The 17801-nt window shown below is 43.8% G+C and overlaps 1 long non-coding RNA gene across 1 annotated transcript; it reads left to right on the top strand.

Annotated features, from left to right (window-relative positions):
• Positions 1–8605: 8605 nt before the first annotated feature.
• Positions 8606–15688, top strand: LOC147250636 (uncharacterized). Its single transcript, XR_015119015.1, has 3 exons — positions 8606–8691; positions 14722–14836; positions 15604–15688. It is a non-coding gene; the product is annotated as an uncharacterized LOC147250636 (long non-coding RNA).
• Positions 15689–17801: the final 2113 nt, after the last annotated feature.

Here is a 17801-nt window from a genome sequence, read left to right as displayed (position 1 = left end):
AACCATTGTGTGGGAGGGGGCTGCCCACAGTTCCCTATCTATTAACCATTCAGTGACATCAGTGAAGATGTCCAGGGCGCTACCATGTCTGGGGGAAGCTGCCGATAGTATTAATAAGGGTTTTGTGTATGTGTTGGTTTCAAGCACAGAATATCGCATTTTGCGATGCATACAAGTACAGTGAAAGATTGAGGTTCTCATGGTAAATTATTCTGTTATTTTCTGGTTCTGAGATGCTCATAGAGCCACCCCTGTCGTGAGGATGGCGAGGGCCTGATACAGCTTACTGAGAGGTATGCCAGTGCAGAAATTCAGTTGTTTGGGGAAGCCAGGGTGGAAGGTGAAGCAGAACAGATGCCAGGGCTTGTGCTGTTATTTTGTTTTGTATTGTATGAGTTGATTTGTCCTCAGTTTCTTTTGTGAATAGTTTCCGTTTTCTAGTTCATTTTTGTGTGCTTGCGCATTTCCTGGTTTCACCTATGAATAAATGTACGCTGATGGGACCCTTCATCAAAGCCTCTGAGTCTGCCTCCTGCTTCACAAAATGACCCTCTGGCAACGACGTCAGCGGTTAGGATAACAAGGCGGGTGGTTTTTCATTGTCCAGCTTCACAAACTTTTAACTGTAATCAAAGTTACAGGAAGTAAGGAGACTTCCATCGTAGCAGGCAAACAGCAGATCTGCTGCTCTGATGGGCAAACACTGCCAGAATGTGCCAGAACTAGCAAGGCCCACTCACCTCCACACCACACACGTCCACTTCATCTCACCTGTTCCTGAAAAAAATTAAAAAATGAAATGTTATGTTAAAATGAAAACAATACACTGAAGATAACTTTACTCTCAACTGCTCCAGACAGGAAGTGCTTGAATTGTCCTCCATCCTCCGCCTTCCTCACCGGAGCTCCTCTCAATCAATGATGGGATCAATCAGCTATTGTTCAGAGGGCGTGCTTGCCAATGTTACTCAGACACAGAACCGATAGTTACCAGTTAAGACAAGTGTGTGTGTGTGTGTGTGTGTGTGTGTGTGTGTGTGTGTGTGTGTGCTACATGCGTGTATCTTTTTGAGAGACATGTAAAGCTTTCTGAGTCCTGTTCCAGTGGTGTGTGGAGAAAGACAAACTATCAGACCCAGAACTGGTCCCACCACACAGAGGTGCACTTCATCCACACCCATTTCATTTATTTGTATTTATTTATTTTATCTCAGATCGGGATGGTGCATATTAATGTACATTGACTTGTAAATATGCCAGACTTTAGCCAGAGGCTAATGTCTGCCTGTAGTCCCTTGGTAGTTTGATGTAACACATAAGACATAAAACAGAGGGTTGGTAATAGACACGAAAACATACAATATTTACACATTCAGAGAGTTCATTAAAAAAATAATTACTAGTACATTTATCAAGATGCACTATCAGATGCGGGGCATGACAAACCCAGAAAGACTGTGGAGCGGAGTAGAGTTAACGTGGTGGCGATAGCGCTGCGTATATAAATAGCTAACACATTGTCCCATGCGTGGTATGTCAAGGTGCTGGAGTGAACCGTGCAGCCCAAAGTGCTGGACAGTATAAGGTGCTGGTCCTGTTGTACCTAAATGAATGACGAAAATAGAAATAGGGTGTATGTATATCCAGTACAAATATCTGTACTCTGCAGTTACACATGCCCACAGTTCTGGTTTGTTTGTTTGTTAGCATTGGATGCATATTTACTCATGATGTCATCATCATTTTCAGAGCTGTAGTTGAGTAGTGCCGCTTCATGACGGCTTGAATCTGATGCTAACTAGTTGTATGTCATTCGTCAGAAGTGGTGAGAGATTGTCGTCTCGTTCACTGACGTCACACCAAACTCGTGTTTATCAAACTTCTCTTCCTCTGATTCAGTCTCACCATCTCACTTCTTTCCTCCCATGAAGAGAAGAAGAGTTCCTCCTCATCCTCTTGTCCCAGTTTGGAAACACTGACTCATGCTATGACATGAGGGGGGCGGGGACGTTTCCTACGTGAACTGTTCTGTGAGTCACCTGCCTCTGATCATGCGTTCTGATCTTCTGTGCTGCTGTCCCAGTAGTGAGATATGTTTGGCGAGCGTGAAGCCATGGCGACAGAAGCGTGAGAGATGATTTCATGTTCTTGTGTCTTTGCAGGGCCGGCACTCACTCTGCTGCTCAAGTAATCAGTTAGAATCCTCCTGATTGGTCTAATCAATAATATTGAGTTAGCAGCAGGACTGGCCAAAGCCTTGCTGCAGTTTTGAATATTTCTCTCATCACATTCAAGTCAATGTGCTGCAGATGCGAGTCTGTTCAAGGTTAGTCAGGATGGAGCCTGAGACCCTAGAGAGTTTCCAGACCTGATGGTTCTCACCAGGCCCTTTCATGGATTCACTCTAAATCATCTGGACAACCACACAGAGTAGACATTGTTCTCCAAATGACCGAATACTTCAAGCAAGAGTCTGAATCACATTAGCTCAGCTAGACCTTTGTGAGCAGTAACAGACAGCTGCAAGACTGTACTCTAAAGCTTTGAAACATCATCAATCGCACTGTCATTCTGGTTCGGACCACCAGGGGAGCAACTTCCCAGCAGGCTCCCCTGGTGCGCTTCGTCTGTATGTGTGTGTATGTTCTTCTAAAGTTCTGTGCAGAGTTTGAAGTTGTTTGGATGAGGAGCCCACTGAGACAGACATCATAACGCTCTGTGACAACGATGATGATGTCATCATGCCTCATTCCTTTCCAGTTCAACAACGAATGAACCACTACTAAACAGTGTCAGTTGCTGGCCTTTGCACTATTATTTCATAGATTTAAACACGTAACAGGGTGATGTCATCTATGTGCTATACTCTTACTGGACCACAGAGTTTATACCGTGAACAGTGAGAGTCATTTTGTGGGAGTCTACAACAACATGTGTTCATTATGTTTTAAGAGCTGCTGTTTCTCTCCTGATTGTGGGGGGGGGGGGGGGGGGGGGGACTATTAGTGAGTGACAGGCAACAGAGGTGATGTCAAATAAATGCCATAAAACATTTGTTATTGTTTCTCAAAGTGGTGAACAGTGCTTTAACATTTTATTGTGAAATAAAGGTTGAGCACTCAACGTAACGACTGAATAATGACATCATCTGTCTTTAAACTGATTCCCTATAAGCCTCATTTTCAATTCTATGGGTCCAAATTTGATGACCGTTTTAATTTACAGCACTAAAGAGCATCGTTATTTAATGCAGTGGGCCAACGTTGACACACGTTGGTCGACATCTTGCCACCAAAATGTCAATTTACCGTGGTAGGTGTTTTAATGGGAACTCTCGAGTGACAAAGAGCGATGCTGAAGGAGGGAAGAACAGCGCGAGAGATGGAAGATGAGCTAATTTAAGACTAAATGCCAGGAGTCACATTATTGCGACTAGATCAATGATTATAACAACCAGCACCCTTGCCACTCTCCTCTTTCACTTCTGTAACATCCATCAGGACTTCCACCTTTGACTGATAATTCATCTCTGTCTGCCAAACTTTAATTTAGTGGGTCAAGTTGTCAGCGACTACAAAACTGAGGACTCTTTAGGTTGCTCTCCTCCCATCTCAGCAGTCAGTCAGGGCTCTTGGATGGAGCGAGCGGACTCAGCAGGTGAACCCAGGTTTGGCTCTCATGTGGCCAGGATGGAGGCCTCCTGCTGGCAACCACATATGCCTCCACTCCCGGGCCAAGTCCTGCAGCTCCAGTCACAAGTGGTCGCTGTCAAGTGCTGCCATCTTGTTGATAGAAGGAGCTTAACTGCCTCTGAAGAGGATTCAAACACCGACTGAAGCTATAAAAATCCCTGTCACTCCCGAGTCGCCGCCCTTTGTAGGCTGAGTTTTATTTTTAGAATGAATGTAAGATCAGAATGAAAATGAAAAAAAAGGACTTTGTCTGCTCTTATCAGTTCAGTGTCTGGTGCCTCTGATAGCCAGAGACCAAACCCAGGGGCAGAAAGTTGTGCCGGTTCATCTCTCTGGACCAGCAGCGAAACAGCAACAGAAGTGCTCTTGAGCAAGGCAGCTAACCTTTATTACCAGCAATCAAACAGCATGTAGATCCAGGATCCCGGCTGGATGAGGTGTGAGAAGAGTCATAAATGTGAGGTGTGTTTGTTGGAATCACACGTTCATCCTGCAGGTGAACATACTTGCATCCATCCACCCATTTTCTACCACTTAAGGGCAGCCGTCGGGCGAGAGGCAGGGTTCCCCCTGGACAGGTCACCAGTCCATGGCAGGGCCAACACATAGAGACAGACAACCATTGGCTCTCCCAGCCACACCTACGGTCAATTTAGAGTCTGGATTAACCTGGTCCCTCTTGATGTCTTTGGACTGTGGAGGAAGCTGGAGTACCAGAGAGAACCCAGCAGGAACAGGGAGAACATGGAGACTCACACAGAAAAATCACGTGCTACAGCCATGACTTGAACCCGGAACCTTCTTGCTGTGAGGCGACAGTGATGACCACTGCACCACCGTGCTGCCCTACATCCTTTCCTTCATTCTTTATTCCATGACTGCTGGAATTTGCAGGAATACTATTAGATGCCCTTTCTTGAGCACATGAAACCATGAAATGTAGCTGTGCCGTGCCACCCGTGAACATACTTATACCTCTTAATCATGTCATCTGGTGGGTGATTTTTTTTAAATAATCTTAACTGATTCAATTTCACTGGGTTGATACTCTGGTCTGCAGGAGTGCCCTGATCACATTATTAAATAACACATTCACACCTGGAAGCTGCCAAGCACAACCACAGCCTAACCTGCTGCCACTGAGCAGCTCCACAGAAGCAGCCAGGGTAAAAGGCCTTGCTCAAGGGCACCTCAGTGGGGCAGCACTGCTTCTTCACCTTCCCCACCCAGATTTACTGGATGAATGGTTTTATTTACATGTCATGCCATGCACAAAGAGGCACACACCACACAGAACTACATGGCACCAATACGACACCAGCATTTCATGTATGGCTTCCAGTACCATGAAGAACATGCAAAAGTTACAATATGACACTGAACATTTCATCGTCTCTCAAGTCATTGTCGGTTAATACTTGCAGACTTACTGCTGAAATTCTGGCAAGGAATACCACGTCCAGACAGGGAATCATCGATATAATGCCATCTTTCTTTGAGTATGTGCCTCCTGCAAATATGTTTGTTTTTGGCTCAGTCACGCAAACAACTCTGAATCCTGCCTAAACTCATCTATTTCGACCTTGTTAAAAAGTAATCTTACATCATGGTAATATGGGCGATACAGAGCATAATGAACTTGACCTTCAATGTTATTGAGATCACATCAATAGTAAAGTGTTCTTCCTCACTGCCCAACAGCCTATTTCCATATGCAGAGAGAGTATACCAGCCCTTAACTAGGCACACAATGATCTTTTCCCCTTGGATAGGTGACATCATTTTACATAATTCTCAACATTCAATTAATTTTTTATCAAAATGAGTTCTAAGCTTCATTTTATTCCGGGTTTCAACAGCCCGTTCCTCTTTCAGCTGCTGGAAAAATGTTTTCTTGATCACGTCTGGGAACAGCACGAGTGAACCAACTTGTCCTGCTTCATTCCCCCGTTACCCCTCAGAAATCTCGTACCATTGCCTTTGAGTCAGTCCAGTCCTGGTCCAGAGTCCTGGTTACGGTCAGTTCCTCCTCCCGGACCTGAACCATGAAGCAACATCAACATGTCCGGGGTGTCATTTCATTACCTGACAACAAACAGAACCACAGTCATAAATAAGCACTGTAATGAACTGAACTCAAGTTTTTTTAATGTCCTGACAAAAATTTGATCACAATACTTTTGATTTCATTAGTTCAAGTAAACATCTACAACTCTTAACCCCCCCCCCCCAGAAATACACAAACACACACTAGAGGGGAAACCAGTTCATTGCTGCCCCGTCACGTTGTGCTGCAAGCTCAGAACTAGAGAAGGGCTGACAGCTGCAGTGTAGTGGGATGAACAACCAACAGAACTCATTTTGGAAGCTGAAGAACTGAAAAACTGAGACCTGAAGGAGAGAAAAGTGGTGGATGGAGGCGTTGATATGACATCAGCAGAGCTGCGTTAACGCCTCAGTCTGACAGTCAGTACATCAACAACAAGCATCTACACATCTCAAATGTTAAGCTAGCTTGCTACCATAAGCTAACATTGCCTGAACCACTCACACTTTGAATTGTTGTTTGTGTGTGTGTGTGTGTGTGTGTGTGTGTGTGTGTGTGTGTGTGTGTGTTTCATTTGTATTTGTACTTAAAAACAATTTCACATGAAAAGGGCGGAGTTGGTACTCGATGACCAATCAGAAACAAGCAGGAATTATTTTACTTCACTCCAGAACAGCGAACCGTCATCCCCATACAAGTGCCAGACTAAACAGCTGCTGCAGCCAAAGCCAGGAAGGAGAACATGTTCCATCATTAAGGAGCAGCAGTGACGAGAATTGCCACTGCTCCTGGTGCCACATCCCCCAGAAAGGCTCTTACATAACCACAAGTCAGCGAGCAGAAACCCACAAACGACTTCAACTCTGGAATACGCCGGCCGCGGCCACAGAAAACTGAGGCAATCAAGTGCAAAACTGGCAACACGAGCTCGCCTCCAATCCCCCTCTGTGATAACATAATGAGGTCGGTGGCAGCTGATCTGAAGCGGCGGCCATCATGAAAGAGGAACAACAATGCAGCTGAAGCCCCCTGACGCCAAGAGTCAGAACACATCAAACGTCTGGCTCCCAGATTACCACTGCAGTCATCTATTAATGAGCCCGGCTGAATAATGGACGTGGAAAAAGACAACAGAACATTAAAGATAAAAAGGTGATCAAATATGAAAGCCACATCTGTTTTAGAGGGACCGCTGTTCTCCGATCACCACGCCACTTTGTCTCCCAGTAATGAGGAATGTTTGACGGACGCCAGGTCGGACCAGCAGCCGACGCCAACACTGGACACAAGACTTCTCCTCCTTCACTGGTTTTTAACTCTGGACTCTCTGTCTTCACTCTGCTTCTTTCTCGTTTCTCTCTTTCTTTTAACTCTTGTCGCCGCTCGTCTGCCCTTTCCTCTACTTTCGTCCTCTTTCATCATGGAGCTTTAATTGGGGCTCTTCTTCACCTCCCTTTGCCCCGAGTAAATTCAGGTTCTCAGGCTTGTAACCTGGATGCTGCCGCTCATATCCAGCAGCTTTGCTTGTTCCCTTGAAACATTAGGAAGGAAACCATTTATTACAGTTGGAGAGCAGTTTTGAGTTATTCATAATGTTTTGCTGATGAGCCCCGCACACACACACACACACACACACACACACACACACACACACACACACACACACACCACGCCGACAGTTAGAGGCCGTCTGCTGCTTATTTCTGCTCAATAATTACTGGCGCTCTCTGTAGAACAGTGGAATCATTTCCCATCCACCTTCTTGTGCTGCATCCAGGTTCAGATGTTTGTTTGTGTGAACACGCGGCGCCTCCACTTTTCAGAGGTGGAAGCTGATGTAACGTTATTAGAGTACAAAAAGGCCTGATGGGGTATTCATCCAGCTTTCAGAGGGAACGTGGGAGCTTTCACACAGGAAGCATAAAACGCTGGATTCTGGATGTAATTGGTGTCGCTAATTGGAAAGAGATTAAATTAACGTCACGTCTTGACAAGTGCAGTTGTATGAAGTCTGGTCGCTCATTTCAGCTGTAATTATCAGTGTCGTCTTTGTTTTGATTTAAAATAACGAAACCCTGTGATGACATGTTGATGATGTATCTGTGGCGGACTTGTTGGAAACTCATTATGTTTGCAGAACAGCAGAAAACAGACAAAAAAACAAGTTAATAGTGAGTGAGCAAGAATGCAGACGCTGGACGATTCAGTGGAAATTCAGGACGTCACGCATTGGTAGATGATGTCAGAGCAGTGAGTCAGTGACCTCACACAGTCTCACACCAGATCTAACGTGATAGAAGCAAACGTGGAGGCGCAGCGAGGTCGTCTGCTGCTTGTGTGTTGTGTTGATGAAGAGAAAAAAAAATCAGCTGTTATCCTGCATGAAAGAGCCTAATGATTTCAGTCTCATGTTCAATATCAACTATTTCTAATATCGAAGAAAGAAAATGTAAAAAACTGGCACTGAATTGAGAGGAATCTATATTTCACACTTTCTTGTTACACTTTCAATAAAGGAACATTAATAACAGTTTGTCAGTTGTGTGTAAGAGTGTAGATGAAAGATGATTTAAGCCCAATTAACATTACAGAAGGAAAACGTATCCTTTAGGTGACACTTAATCCTAACTCAGTCTACACCTCAACTGTCATGTCCAAGTAATCTTGGTGGTGTCTTTTGTTTACCTTGTGTCTATGTTGTCTGGTGACTTCCTGTTTTATTTTGAAATGTAACTCTCCTCTCATTTCAGGTAACTTCCCCTTTCCCCCTGCTGTGTTTCCTGCTGGTCTGATTGTGTCCACCTGTTTCCCATCACCTCATTTGTGTATGTCGCCTGCATTTCCCTTTGTCTCGTCTGCTGCGTCAGACCGACCAAGCCAGTCCATGCTGCCATCCTTGTCTTGTTACAGTTTGGGAATCATCGATCCTTGCCTCGTCAAAGCTTCCTCTGTGTGAGTGATTTTCAGTTTGTTAGTCCAGTTAAAGTTTTCCTCTTTTGAGCGATTTTTCTGTTCTGTAGATTAGCCAGGGTTTCCTCTTGCTAGTGATTTTTTGAGTTTCTAGCTTGATCCTTTGTCCTCATGTGTGATGTCTGGTATGCACTTTCAGAGAGTTTTGTTCATCCAGTTCCCCGCCTCCGAGTCGTGCACTCGGGTTCACACACCAGTACGTCCTTGCCACCAACCCCCTGACCCCAACCCTCCAGCTTTGTTGTATGTTATCATGAACACCGAGCAACCGGACCAAACAGCTAAGCATGAACTTGCTGTTATTCGTCTACCCATATTTTACAGTGTTCCCTGTGTTATTTCATCATGACAAATTTTAGAATTAGATAAATTCTTCTGATGTAAAATTTTTAACATGTCAGGAGTTATTCAATACAATACAATGAGTTGTTTACTGTATTGTCAGCACTGGGAAATCAGATTTTGACTCCAATATCATGCACATAAATGCCTCTGGAGTAAATAAGACGAGCAACATTAAAATACACATAAGCTACGTTACACATGGTAAATATTGCACAAACCCAGAGGTAAAACATGTACGCTCCCTAGTTCAAATGACAACTCAGATTTTTTGCTCTGGTGATACAAATCTGACCCACGTAATATTAAAGTGTAAACACGGATGTGCCAACAAGACTCAGAAACAATGTATTGTGGTCTGCAAGCATCTGTTTTAATTTGAATAAAGAAACATAACACAACAGGAGCAGGAGCTCTGACTGGAACACACTGGAGGTCAAGGCCCAGAAAGTCAGAATCCCGAATGAATCACACTGAGCCGAGGTAAGAACCCAGGGAAGCTCAGGAAACCAGGAAAAACTGGGGAACAACGCTGCGGAATCTGAATCCGTACGGGTGTGAGACGAAGTCCAACAGGGGAGGAGTTCAGGCCAGATGAGAACCTGATGTGGATGTGACGTGAGCTTGTGGAATCATATTAGATCTGTTTCAGGCCTCATTCACATGTGGAGCAAAATGAGATATGAATCAGGTCTTTGCCAAAGCATCTGTCACCCAAATGGTCCAATCAGACCTTCCTGTCATCGTGAGATGGTCATCCTAGGTAATGTGACAATCGTAAATGTTGATTTAACTGATGCAAGCAGTACCAGCTGAAGTCACTTGTCTATTATCAGCAATCATTGTCCAGCACTGTTGGATCCACCTGTACACATCATTCATTCACCTGCCACCCACGGGAGGGAAGAGTTTCCTCCAATATGAAACCCACACAGACTGTTCGTCCACCTGTTGCCTTTAAAATGATACTGAGTAAAGTCTCAGCAGCAGGAGAGGTTCGGAGTCAAAGCTGTTAAAAATGACGTGTCAAAAATTAACCAGACACACATTTCAGTACAGTTTCATGTGAGGAAAACAGTCCATTGAAGAACATCATTCTCTCTTCCTCTTCCTCGCATGTAAAGGTAATGTTGGGGAAGAAGCACAACAAGAATTATGTCCTCCATTTTGTTTGAGTCCATTACAACCATCGTGTCTGCATTCGTTGTGTAAGGAAAATGTTCATTCATTCAGTCTTTATCTAATCCCAGAGGTCCATTGAGAACAAGTTCTTATTTACATCAAGAATACAAATTACATTAAAGAGTGCAACAAATAACAATAGCAAAAATAATAATATTATAATAACATCGAATGCAAAATTCAGATAAGGAAAAAATATCAAATACAAATGCAAGTACATCACAATAGGATTTAAAATCTATGTTACAAGCAACTGCAGACTGTGATAGAATTCACAGATAGAACTAAAGAGGAACACCCAGGAGTACTGTGAATGACACAGTGGTGAGTACCATTGTAAACACAGGAATCAGCGTGTACATGATAGCAGGTGTCAGACACGTAAGTAAACACAGGTGTCAGACATGTATGTAAACAGTAGTATTTGTATGAAAACAGTTATCAACCATGGATACACACACCGGTGTTAGACATGTATGTAAACAAACACAAGTGTCATACATGTATGTAATCACAGGTATCAGAAGTGTACGTAATCACGGGTGGTAGACATGTATGTAAGCACAGTGATAAACCATGTATGTGCACACCAGTGGTAGACATGTATGTAAACAAACGCAGGTGTCATACATGTATGTAATCACAGGTATCAGAAGTGTACGTAATCACGGGTGGTAGACATGTATGTAAACAAACGCAGGTGTCAGACATGTATGTAATCACAGGTATCAGAAGTGTACATAATCACGGGTGGTAGACATGTATGTAAGCACAGTGATCAACCATGTATGTGCACACCAGTGGTAGACATGTATGTAAACAAACGCAGGTGTCAGACATGTATGTAATCACAGGTATCAGAAGTGTACGTAATCACGGGTGGTAGACATGTATGTAAACAAACGCAGGTGTCAGACATGTATGTAATCACAGGTATCAGAAGTGTACGTAATCACGGGTGGTAGACATGTATGTAAGCACAGTGATAAACCATGTATGTGCACACCAGTGGTAGACATGTATGTAAACAAACGCAGGTGTCAGACATGTATGTAATCACAGGTATCAGAAGTGTACGTAATCACGGGTGGTAGACATGTATGTAAACAAACGCAGGTGTCAGACATGTATGTAATCACAGGTATCAGAAGTGTACGTAATTACGGGTGGTAGACATGTATGTAAACAAACGCAGGTGTCAGACATGTATGTAATCACAGGTATCAGAAGTGTACGTAATCACGGGTGGTAGACATGTATGTAAGCACAGTGATCAACCATGTATGTAAACACGGGTTAAACGGGCAGTTTTAGAACACCCCAATTTTTCACGTCGTGCAAGTCCAATGAATGGCTTCTGGTAGTACAAAGGTAAGTGCTGAACTGCCAGAGGTTAAAAAAAAAGTTTAGGTTACCCAAAACTGAAAAATAATGTACATTTCAGAATTATACAAAAATGCCGTTTCAGAGAACACAAAATAGGTTACTAATTTAAAGCTGTTCTGCAGCAATGAAGGTTAATCAAGCCTTGAAAGCTACTAATTTCTACAGGCGTTCCAACTTTTCTTGATCACTCCCTGTGTCTGCATAAAAGCAGTGTTGGATCCCCCTGTGGTACCACACCCTCGTGAGCATCAGTTGAACAGAATTGCACGGAAGAAAGTAGTGTGTTGCTGCAAAAATTGCGAGAAAAAAGCAATTGACAATGAGGAGAGACAGACCATCATAACCCTTGAAAATGGAAGTCTTTCCTACAGACAAATTGCAAAGAAAGTCAAGGTGTCAGTGAGTACAGTTTTCTACACCATCATAAGGCACTTAAACTGGGGGAAACTGCCAGGAAGAGGTCGGGCAGATCCAAAGCCACAACTGAATCAGAGGACAGGTTTCTGAGAGTTAACGGCTAGCATGATCGGCGCCTCACAGGAAAACAGCTTCAAGCACAGCTAAATAGCAGTCATTGTAAGCAGGTCTCAGTTTCAGCTGTGAAGAGACGAGCTGCAGGTTTGATGGGACGAGTCGCAGCAAGAAAGCCATTGCCAAGACATTGGAATGAGACAAAGAGGCTTGCCTGGGCCATGAAACACCACCACTTGACTACTGAAGACTGAAAGAAGGTATTGTGGACTGATGAATCAAAATTTGAAAACTTTGGTTCATCCTGCAGGATCTTTGTTCGCTGTCGAGGACGCGAAAGGATGTGTGATGGTCTGTGCTGGATGACTTGTACAGAGTGGAAAACACCCTGAACCAAAACGGCTACCAAAGCTTTCTGAAGCGCCATGCGATACGCTCTGGTCTGCACCAGCTGGTCAGGGATTCGTCCCACAGCAAGATAATGACCCAAAACAAGTCCAAGCTATGCCAGAACGACCTCAGGACAACAGGTTTGGGATGAACAGGTTTGGGATGAACTGGACAGAGAAAACAAAGCAACCATGGGAACTTCTTCAACAGACTTAAGGAGAACTCTCTGAAGAATAATTTATGTAGAAAGAATGCCACTGGTCTGTTCAGCTGTTACATTTGCCAAAGGTGTCTACTTTTATGAGTCAAAAGTTCAGAATACATTTTGGTCTATAAATTGATAAATTAATACCATGATTTCTTTTTTAACTCTAGTTGCTTATTTGTACTATGCTTTCATAGTACTAAATAATTTTCAGTAAAAACTTTCTGTTCTAAAACTTTTGAGCAGTAGTGTATAGGGTTAGAGGAAAACCTATCTTTAGGGTTCGGGTTACAAATACATGCAAAAGCAGTGAAAACTTTTCACCCTATTAGACTACTGTAAAGACAGAACTACATCAGTCTTTAGATGCACAGTTATGGTTGAGCTGTAGTTAGAGTTGTCAGGAGGACGGCCAGGAAGGTGGACCCAAATACAGAGAGTGATGGAGGCGGACAGGAGCTGGAGAACTGACGATTAACTTTTAGCAAAATGACAGAAGAAAAGCTAAAAACTAGTGATGAAATAAAGTGAGAAAACCAACTAAGGAAATAAACTGGTGCATCATGAGGAAGACGAGCACCTGGTGAACCCGACATGATAACCCAACAAAACCTGTGATCTTACAGACTGACGTGAGAAGTGAAAATACAAAGTCCATTAATGAAGGGATGAGAAAAGGGGGAGGGCCACATGAGGAACTGATTGGAGCAATCTCAGGAGCATCTCTGTAAAGACTGACGAACTATCGAATCGGGTGAGCTCACAACACAAAGGGAGAAACACAAAAACAGGAAGTAGAAGAAACAAAAACACAAGAAGAAAGACATAAACCAGGAACCAAGTTAAAGAGGGTTCGATCCAGAGAGAGTCCTGGGGGAGCCAGGGGCAATACTGCAGCTGGACTGCAGCATGTACAGAGGACCAGGCTAGTTTAGGGCCAGTTTAGGCCTAAACATGCTTGTGCTAATCCCAACCACATTGGTATGAGATAAAAATGTGTCAGTCTGAAATTTAAAAAAAATATCAGTTGTGACGATGTGTCACCGTTTGTCAACCAACTGCACATCACAGTTTTATTCTTCCAAGCTGTCCTGGTCATTGCTCTGTCACGGACTAACAACCACATGCTTCCTCTGTCACATGTCGAGTTGTCAGCTACATAGTTGTACCTGATGAGGAGAGGATGAGTAGCAGGCTATTCCTCCACATCCAGGTACCTGGAACAGCCAGAGGTGGCGCTAGTTTAAAAGAAAGGATGCTTACCTTCCCTATCTGGCTTCCTACCCGCAGACATAGTCTTCTCTCCCTGGAGAGACACCAAAACAAGCTGGAGGCAATGTGGGGAACTGACCCCCATGTTATCAGGCAACCGCCGCACCACCTGCAAGCCCAGATATGTATTTTAAAAGTCCACAGAAAAGAAAACAACCAAAAAAATCTACTTTTTCTGTCATTATGTAAAAGCAGTAACTGCTGTGTGAGCTGAACTGTCATCCATGCAGAGCTTATGCCACAGAACTCTGGGAAATAATTATGAAATCATTGCTTGATTCTATAAATATTGAGTAAAATGCACATCAGAACAACGATGCATGAATGAGGCAGTGTGCATCTCATGTGGGCAGACGTTCACAAATGAAACGTTCTCAGTATCGTCTTCCTGTGTTAAAATGATCAACGCAGTCACAGTTGGCTGAACACATCACACACCAACACACACAGCGGGAAGCAATCATCTATGGACCGGTGGGTACTGCTGGTTACACACTAATCTCCCTTGTACACACACACGTTCATTGATCTCTACTGCAACAAAAACACACACGCACACACACTGCCAGCCCAGTACAGTAGATAACACACATACTTAGGTAATTGCTAAATCATAGGGTCAACAGTGGTCTGTCCACTCCAACACATCATGAGAATTGGACGGGAGACAGTTTAGAGGCGGGGTTGAAAATTACAGTTACAATTCAGATATTGATCAAGTTCTCACCTACTGGGAACGATGTATGCTGTCTATGTTTTGACAGGTGAAGGTGTGAAGATGATGATGATGATGACATCAGAGGGGCGTACTGATGAGGGCACATCGCAGAGCCGCTGCTAACAGCGGCGCCATGATGGGCATGTCCTTCCTCCCTGAATGTATTTACTTCTTTTGTTGACAAGTGGAGTGTGTTTACACACTTTGTAGCTTTAATGTCTGTATCAGAGAGTGTGTTTGGGCATCTTTAACATCCAGGATTACATTGGCTCAGTGGGCTTCTGCTACACATGCAAAGTGCTGTTCATAGCAAACTGCATGAGGAACAGTGTCCCGGAGTGTGTTTGACAGGTAGCTATTAACTATGGAGCAGACTAACCCTGCTCCTGTTGAAGGAAAAACATGTGGCTGGAAGCTGGAAGCTGCTGACTGGGTGCCGGATGGTTTCTGAGCGCCGATGTCTGACCAGCTCACCGTTTGAGTCGGTCCAACTTAACCGTTTCACATCGGACCTCTGATTCCTCTTTGCTGTCCCCAACCTTTGACATTTAGAAGAAGCAAACCTTTATCCTGTCTGAACAAGCAACTCTAAAGACACAGTTTCAAGTCAATTGCATTTGAACAGCACCGAGTCCCAAGAAAAGTTATCTGATGACACTTTACAAGTAGAGCAGGACCAGAACCACAACAGTTCCCCATGAACAAGCTCGTCTACAATAGGAGGTACTCTCGGGGTGGACAGAGACAAAGAAAGAGACGGTAGGGAGAGAGATTGACAGATGGGGACCAAGAAAAAGACAGACAGAAGCAGAAAGACCGGAGAGGAGAGAAAGACAGAGGGATTGCGGAGAGGGAGACTGAGACACAACTAAATGCAATAATGATGTTAATTGAGTTATGAATACAACTATTGCCCATTCCAACCCAGATGCTAGGGGTGGAAACCTGAGGTCTGAGGAGCTCTGATTGAGACACCTGGGAAGGATGCCATTTTGGGATGCTTCATTGAAAAGGTAAACACACACACACACACACACACTATAAGGCATTTATTTCCTCTGCCTATGAGGTCATGATGTAATCACCAGCATTTGATTGTCTTTTGCAAGAGAACTCAAAAATGTGTGGATATCAGAGACACTTGGTCACTCAGTGATTGAGCTTCGGTCAATTTTGGAATCAATGGAGAACTGGAGCTGATGATGTCATACCATCATGGCAGAAGTGTGCACACTCCAAGTGCCCATTGTGAAGTCTGGCCATCGTGAATATCAATGACTTATTTTTAGGATCCTGAATGGCTGGTGGTGGTGCTGGCATGTTGTTATCACCTACTACAACAAATGACATGCAGAGGAGAAGAAATTATAAGATCAAAACTGATCATCCTCCTCGATGATAAATAACGACAACATGAAGGTGAACTCCTGTTGAGTGTCTCTTGACATAGATGGACAGATGTTCTGCTTCTCTTCTGTCCAGATGTGCTCCGATCCAATCCAATCCTGGAGGCTCAACTACGAGTAAACAGAGCAGAGAGGCGAACAGCACAATGCCACCATCACAGTTTTATTAACTACATTACAGTTAAGAATTTGTTGAGTGTTAATTAGGAAGTCCATCGAGTAGATTGATAATTAAAATTTGATCAGATCAAGAGATTTAGATGACATTAATATGCATGAAGTGTTGCCATGGTGATCTCTTAACTTCCACCACGGGGAAATAACCAGATGCAAATGAGCTTCATACTGGCAGCGTTTTTCTTTTTTCTAGACTGTTCTTCGTCGCAGAGAAAAATCTCATTTCGTAGCTCCAAATAATCCAAAACAGATTTAAAATATTAAAGTCATCACAGACAGCTGTGCTGACAAACTGCCAATAAACACAGCGGCAACTCCATCGGAGCCATGAACAAGTCAACAGGAGCAGGAGATGATGAAACATTCAAGATGGTAAAGTGACTCCCATGTTCAACCACACAACTGACAAGGAACGATAGTTCTATCAGCGGAGAATTCATTACTGAGCGGATACTTATTGCCCACATCCATCATCAGTGGAAGCATTTATTTCTCTCACTGTGAACAACTCCTCTCCATCTCACCCCCAAACTTTCAAACTAGGCTGCATGTCAGGAATTGTGTTCATCTGTCTCTCAGACCTGGTTCTGGACCACATGCTGGATCTGAATGGCCGGCTGGCAGGACCGCTTCACATCTGTACTACTGAGCACCAGTACCTTTAAAAATGTTCTGTTCCGGGAGTAAACCTCTTTGCCGCTGCTGTTTCTCCACCGTCTGTCAAAATGTTCAAAAGTAAACTTGTTCTTAGAAGAAAAACCTTAAAAAAAAAAGCCCCAAAGAGTAAATACCAAACCACCCATTCAAGGAGCGGCAACACAATATTTCTGCCTGATTTGTTTACCATCTTCCCCCATGTTTGCATGACCACAGTGATGAGCTAACAGTGAACTGGTATGTGTGTTTAACCCACTAAAATGACAGCTTAGTGTCTGCTGCCCTTCACTGTCATCACATCGTGACTGTTCAGTGAGATCGGGCTCCGTCAAGACCAGCAGAGGAGGGAGCGCCGACCTGCTGCTTCCTCCAGTCCAGTCTTGTGTCCATGTCCGCTTCTGTTGTTGTCCATGTTTGTCGATGCACTTAATAGTGCTGACTGGTTTTAAACTTAAAAATGCATATAAGTGTGCTCCTGCTGCTTGAGTGGCTGTCAGCTGGGGGCGGAGCCAAGGTGTCATCACACCTGCTGGGAACACCTGCTCTGTGTTGCTAAATATACTAAAGCTGTCGGTCCTCTCCTGGGCCACTTTTCATGACATACTGGTATCATTATTGCTTCACACTTGGTACTCACTCCGTCTGGGTCTGTGTATGAGGTCACACACATAAAGGAGGACATGTGTCTGTTTTCATGTGTTGGAGATTATGTCCAGAATACCTTCTTGTTGTTTATGTCCATCTGTGACCCGAGTGTTGGAACATTCCTCCAGTCCTCCGTTGTCCGGTTGAGTGATGCCAGTCTCTTGCTCTGAGCTGAGAGAAGCGGCTCTCAGAGTGTGATGGTTGTGGATGACCTGTAGAACATGTTAAGCGTCTGTGTGAT

Source organism: Aulostomus chinensis, chromosome 13 (genome assembly GCF_037954235.1).
Source record: "Aulostomus chinensis isolate RoL2024-O1b breed Wild chromosome 13, RoL_Achi_v1.0, whole genome shotgun sequence".
Lineage (NCBI taxonomy): Eukaryota > Metazoa > Chordata > Actinopteri > Syngnathiformes > Aulostomidae > Aulostomus > Aulostomus chinensis.
This window is presented reverse-complemented; position numbering and strand designations above follow the sequence as displayed.